Genomic DNA, 7,521 nt, shown 5'->3' on the forward strand with positions numbered 1-7,521 from the left:
GAGAGCGATCTAAAAAGTCAGGGAATTTTGAGAGCGATCTAAAAAGTCAGGGAATTTTGAGAGCGATCTAAAAAGTCAGGGAATTTTAAGAGCGATCTAAAAAGTCAGGGAATTTTGAGAGCGATCTAAAAAGTCAGGGAATTTTAAGAGCGATCTAAAAAGTCAGGGAATTTTGAGAGCGATCTAAAAAGTCAGGGAATTTTAAGAGCGATCTAAAAAGTCAGGGAATTTTGAGAGCGATCTAAAAAGTCAGGGAATTTTAAGAGCGATCTAAAAAGTCAGGGAATTTTAAGAGCGATCTAAAAAGTCAGGGAATTTTAAGAGCGATCTAAAAAGTCAGGGAATTTTAAGAGCGATCTAAAAAGTCAGGGAATTTTGAGAGCGATCTAAAAAGTCAGGGAATTTTAAGAGCGATCTAAAAAGTCAGGGAATTTGGAGAGCGATCTAAAAAGTCAGGGAATTTTAAGAGCGATCTAAAAAGTCAGGGAATTTTGAGAGCGATCTAAAAAGTCAGGGAATTTTAAGAGCGATCTAAAAAGTCAGGGAATTTTGAGAGCGATCTAAAAAGTCAGGGAATTTTAAGAGCGATCTAAAAAGTCAGGGAATTTTGAGAGCGATCTAAAAAGTCAGGGAATTTTAAGAGCGATCTAAAAAGTCAGGGAATTTTAAGAGCGATCTAAAAAGTCAGGGAATTTTAAGAGCGATCTAAAAAGTCAGGGAATTTTGAGAGCGATCTAAAAAGTCGGGGAATTTTAAGAGCGATCTAAAAAGTCAGGGAATTTTGAGAGCGATCTAAAAAGTCAGGGAATTTTAAGAGCGATCTAAAAAGTCAGGGAATTTTAAGAGCCGAGTAGTAAAAATCGAGTAATTGTAAGAGCGAGTAGTAGAAATCGGGTAATTTTAAGAACGAGTAGTAAAAATCGGGTAATTTTAAGAGCCGAGTAGTAAAAATCGGGGAATTATAAGAGCGAGTAGAAAAAGAAAAGTCGGGGAATTATAAGAGCGATTTAAATTATCTAACTAATGATAATATTTAATTTGATTGGCCGCGTCACGGACGCCAGACTTCAAAAGCTAGATCATACTTTTTTTTAAACAGGCAAACAAATCAAAACCACGATATTCGATTTGTGATAGAAAATATGCATCACGTAAAATGATAAGAAACGTATTCGGATACGCTCTTGCAACCTTTTTTATATGGACTATACCATAAGTGTATAATGTTGCTTCATAAGTTTGTCACTTTGGGGAATAATTTACTGAGAGCTAGTAAAAATCAATGAAATATCAGGGAAATTTATGATGGTTAAGAAAGTTTGCCGTAATAAATACAAATTTACACCAACACCAATACGAATATAAGAAGGGAGAAGACCCTTTTACAGGGGTACCACCATTGTGTGTGAATTTTTAATAATCTATTTGTTACTAGATGGCGCTATCAGTTAACAATCCGAAATAACAAAAATTATAAAACCCGCGAAATTCTAATTTAAATTGTGGGTATTTAAAAGCTGTATATAATAATAACTATATTTTCTAAAACATTTTATATAAACTTTCAGCTTGAAATAGCACTTAAATGATATAATATAATTTTTTATTAAAATTTTGCGCCAAAATATTTACGCTGGTGATACCTAGTGTAGAAATAGGAAATTAAAATTTTATACTCGATGGCGGTTTTTAAAGGTTTGTTTCCCTGTGTGTAATATGCGAATTGGTGTATATTGACTTTAATACTTCTTTTATATGATAATATTGAACCAATTTAACATAAATGACAATCATTAAATGAGTTACTCTGTAAATCGTAGTTTTTATTTGAGGTTATCTTGAACCTGGAAAAATTAGGGAATTATCCGTGGGAAAACCGGGACATATCATGGAAATCTGGTTGCAATAATTGTATGAACCCTGATGTAACAATATTATATACTTATGGCTGACCCATATAATATAACAGATAAATACTGGTTTCATCCGAGGGAAAGAAGCATTTTAAGGGGTACTGCACAGAAAAAAATGGCAAGCGGTATCACTAGATGGCGTTTTTGTCAAGGTTGGAAAAAACCGGCTTCAAAAAAAAATACAGTGTTGGTAAAACCGGTGGCTTAATCCGGTTAAAGCCACTAATAAAAAAAAATTTCAAATTGCTTATTAATATCTAAGACCTGAACTACAATGCCAACGTTATAACTCCTATTTCAGAGTGTCTCAACTCACCCCCTACAACTCTTTCCAATTTTTGCCCAAACTTTTGAAACACCCTGTATTTAAGTTATAGCACTTATAACAATTATTTAGTTATGAAAATTAACTTCTGTGTTTAGTCTTTAAGCGTGCGCTCTTAATATTTTAAAAGAGCGCTGATTTTGCGCGCTCCCTTCAAAAATAAAAACATTACAACGCGCGCTCAAATAGCGAAAACCAGCAATTTTTCTCAACTTTATCGTTTATTTTGGAAACAATGTATTGAATTCCTTTTATTGATAATTGAATATCTTATACGTAAAGAAATTATATGATTTTATTATAAGGGTTAAATAATTTTTGAAAATCTCAAAGTCAGGCTTAAGATATTAGGCTTTTGAAATTTTTCTCCTACTATTGACCGATTTTAAAATGACGTTTTCGCGCGTGACAGTACCTTTACATCGTGAGGTATAGCAGGCTTATTTACCCGCTTTCATACCCTAACATGGCGGCGTATTTTCACGTGCAAAATTAATTTTTACATCCACCAATTTTCTCTCGCCTCGCGCTATTAGCAACCAATTTTCGGTAGTTTCTTTTCGCCTGTTCTCGGACTAAAAGTGTACTCTTTTTACCCTAGAACGTTTTATTCGCTTGTTCCGGGGATGAGAATTACTCCGGCCCATAAACTATTCGTTTGTTCCGGAGTATTAGGGCTACTCTTTATACTCCTCCTAAAAAGGAGCAGTGGCGTCACCAGGATTTCAAAACTGGTGGCGCTTAAAGGGCAACGCAAGCTCTGTGGCACAATAAAGAAAAAGAAACGTGCTTTTTAACCCCTACACCCCCCCCCCTCAGTACTGGCGAGACCACGCAGAGTTTACCGTAAATTTCGCACTTTGCATACATATTCACACAAATGCCACTCACTTGCGTTGCCCTTTAAGCCTTACTCTTCTTACCCTACTCCGAAATCCTGGAACAAGCGTAAAGAAACCACCTTTAAACATCAACATGACGTCAATAATAAGTACCATAGAAATGCAGGAAAACCTACCATTCCATTTAAAAACTTCAATTTGCAAGTCAATATTTATTTTTCAAGTAAAATCGTCATTACCATAATTATTATCATTACCTATTTATTTATTTCACGCAAATTTTGCAAAATTTTAATACACCTAGAAAATTCTGACACCATCTCTTTAATCTTCAATTAAAAATAATTGGAAAAATTAAGTCTAATGTAAAAACACTCTAAATATTCTTGGAATTTTCTTCAAATGTCACGTAACTCTAGTTACTTGACTTTAGATCTCAGGACTGGTAGTGAAATGAAAATTATCGCTTCTGAGAGCAGAAGTCTAGCAACTCGAGATATGTGACTTTTAAAAGAAAGTCGAAATAAGGGTCCTTGTGTGTTCTTTACATAGCTACCATTGGGGGGAGATCAATTACGCACCCGTCGAATTTTTATTGATTTTTTAACGTTTTATACCTTTTTAATTAAATGTTATTAATTATTATACTGCCGAAATAATGTTAACCTAATTTATATTAATCCTTATTTAATTACTAATTTAAAACTAAATTTAATTTAATTTCGCTTTGAACTGAATTTTTTACATTTTCATAAATGCATTGAAGTGTAAAAGTTGATTTAATAAATCTATTATTATAAATTTAAATTGAGAAAATTGTTTATCATTATTTAGTGCTGTAATCGATATTTCAATGCGTTTTTGAAAATGTACAAAAATAGTGTGATTAGCAATGCAAATTCAAAACAAACTAAATTAGTTTGCCATGGCAACGAAAAATGTTTTTGACAACATAAAATGGAAATTTTACTATTGAAAATAACATGGGATTTTGACCGATTCCAAGGGTCCCTGTGAAACATTTTTCCAATTTAAAAAAAAAATACCAAAATTATAAAAGAATTGATAAAAATTGACGAAAAAAATCAAAATTGGTCACATTTTGATCAATTTTTTTTATTTTTTCCACAGGGAAATCGCTCAAAATTCCATGTTATTTTATGTTGTCAAAAACATTTTCCGCTGCCATGGCAAAACCGTTGTCCATTGAATAAAATCCCTTTAGGATTTTTCAAGTTACATGAAGGTCTACCAATCCCCCGAGTTTGAACAAAATCGGTGTGTAACACCTCGGGTAGTCTCCTTGTAAGTAGAGTAAAAGTGGTCTAAATATAATACTCTATTGTTTCGCTATTTGGAATTTTAGGTTCCGTTCCCATTAATAGATGGCTCCACGCTTTCCACGAAAGTCATTTTTTTTTCGAAGAATCGGATAGATTCATGGCCATCTCTAATAACAGCGGCCTTTTCATAATACAGGTGGCAATGATAGAGCCAACAGTTGCTTTAATAGACCTTTCTATAAAGTAACATTGGCCTTCTTGTTTTGATGTTGCGGCTGCGTCACGGATGACGTATCAGTGACGTTTTACTACGAAAAGCCTTGGACGTAAGGGTAAATTCAACGAGGCGCCCGGGTTTTAAGCCTAAATTGAACTGAACTGAACTTCTACGCATTCCGTGACGAATGGGTTACATTAAAAAAAGTTCAGCCACCGAAAACTATCGCAACCCCACCTTTGGTTCGCCACTGAATTCTAGATAGGTAGTGGCTAAAGCAGACGCTATTACTTTTTCCTCATCGTTATTCGTAAATTTGACATTATAAATAATAATACTTGATATTAACATAATTTGGGAATCGTTCGCTTATATTTGTATTTATTATTTATTGTATAATTATTTTCTTTTGACATTTTAATTGGTCTGTAGCAGACGCTAGATCATGGGCATGGCGCCATCTTGGAGAATCTAGCGCCTTTACGCCACCTAGATTCGTTTCGGTTCGCCAATTAAGCTTTATTTTTACAATCATGTTTATGGACTACGAGCTTTAATACTCGGCTTCGCCCGGGGTCTTTTTTGATTTGTACGTAATAAAAGTACGGTACCATAACAAAACCGTCTTCAGAAAACTTCGAATTTTTATTTCCTTCTGATGATTCTTCCTAATAAGTTTTGGGAGAGCTAACAATTCCCGAGTTTTAATTTCCAAATGAATTGTGTTGAGTCCGTTGAAGAGCCCCCAAATTCGACCCCATCTACCGGTCAGTCAATGTAGAGCCTAGGGAACGTCCATTAATTACGTGAGGCGATTTTGGCGACGTTTCGACCCCGCTCCCCCCTTAGTGAGATATCCTGGGATAGTAGATGTCGGAATTGTATTAGACACTACGTTAATTGGGAGAGCTATTCCGACTTTAAATTTCAGTGACCGACTGAAAAATCATTTGAATTCCTTTTACTAATTCTAAATTATGCGCTAATAATATTTCATATACATATACATGCGTTTAAATTATACATATTTGTACTTTTTAACAATATAATTTTGACAGCGTTATATTTCAGAATCAATGGTACTAAAGAAAGGCTAAACAACAAAGTAGTAAAATTTTCACTAAATGCGCGACATTTTTCAACACCCCCCCCCCCCTAATATCACGTGAGATTTTTCAAAATTCGTATTTTTAGTGTAAATGCGTTAAGGCCCAAACACACATACGGTTCGCAAGCGATTTCCCAGCGAAATTTCGCGCGCGAAATCTTGTGTGCATCCGCCTTAATTTGCGTTGGATTTATTTATTTGTGCGCAAAGGTGTTATTGTGTATGATTAGGCATATTTCAGTGGAGAATCATGTTTTACTTAATTTTACCCAGTTTTATCACAATTTCACACTGTTTCTTGCGGGAAAACAAAATGTGTGATTTGCCGAAACCCCCCTCTCCTCCACGTTAGATTGGGTGGGATTCAACTCGACCCCCTCCCTCCCCTAAACGCCTCACGTAATTTATGGACGCTCCCCTATGGGTGACTAAGATAAGCCCTTCCCGTCAAAACCTCCAGCTGAGAGGTGAAAGTCCAAAGTCGAGTAAAATAAAACTGAAAATTTAATTAGATTAATAACCATGTCAGGTATTTGGAATTAGGCGCGTTTAGTTGGAAATCAGGCCCTGAACATTGATTTAAAATTTCAAAGCCCTAGAGCTGACAGTTCTCGAGTTTTTAGGAACATGACATACAAATAAATAAATAAACAAATAAATAAAAGGACAAACTTAAAGACTTATAGTTATAGATGGTGTTTTACATTTTTGTGGAGTCTTGCCGTTGCAAGCTATCTACCGTCGAGATTCTTGAGGGGGTTATTGGTGTCTAGATACAAAGGGTGCTTTTTTAGGATAATTTAAAGAGGTTGTTCTCTAATCTAATCTCGTTAAAGTCGGATAAATTTTCCCGCCAAATCAAATCTACAGCCAAGAGATAATTCCTACTTTTAACAATTCCGCTCCGAAGCTCGTACAATTGCTCATTCATCTCGTTGTTTAGAAATAGGCCTAACAACTCGGTGTTAACCAGAGTAATAATATTTAAAGATCTACAATTTTCAATGGTGAATCGTAAACATTAACGGTGAGTGAAATAAGACTAGGCTCGTCCAAATTTATTAGACATTTGGCATATTGTGACAGGGTTGCCACAGTACCTGGAATTCCTGGAAATGTCAGGGAATTTTAATGTGGGTCTGAAAGTCGGGGAATTTCAAAAATTGGTCTAAAAATCAACGAAATGTCAGGGAATTTTTAAAAATTGTCTTATAATCAGGGAAATGTCAGGGAATTTTTAAAGAATGGGCCAAACATCAGGGAAATGTCAGAACATTTTAAAAAATAGTTTAAAAATCGGGGAATTTTTAAAAAATTTAATAATCAGGGAATTTAAAAAAATATGTACAAAACTCAAGGAAATGTCAGGAAATTTAATTTCGGTTGCAAATAAGAAACCTTTACTGAAATGTCATAGAGGTAGTCCCTCAATTTGTGGGGGTATTGTGGGAAAACGCGTTGGAGGTTATGTTCCCTTTAAACGTCCATCCTTTTTAAGGCTCATTGTATCTTGGTATCTTATCAGTGAAACGTTCTAATTCGCGACTGAAACGAGTCTAGATGGCTCTGTGAGACACGCTCTTCATGGGCCAAGAATCTAAGTTGACTCACGCGTTAATACTAAGAATAGGAAAATCACTGATAATGTTATTAGTTCAATGTGGACAAACTTGGCGTCGTTGAAGTCGATTTCCGGCGTAATTTCGTAGAGAACCTGGAACGCTCACGTTCGATTTTGACAAAATGGCGCCGTTTTTATCGGTTTAATGATTAGGCTTAGTAAGTTTTAGACCTTTTATTTTTCAAATTGGTTTTCTGAAGGTTTAAATAATA

The sequence above is a fragment of the Leiobunum rupestre genome, chromosome 2, assembly GCF_980474605.1.
Source record: "Leiobunum rupestre chromosome 2, qqLeiRupe1.1.hap1, whole genome shotgun sequence".
NCBI lineage: Eukaryota > Metazoa > Arthropoda > Arachnida > Opiliones > Sclerosomatidae > Leiobunum > Leiobunum rupestre.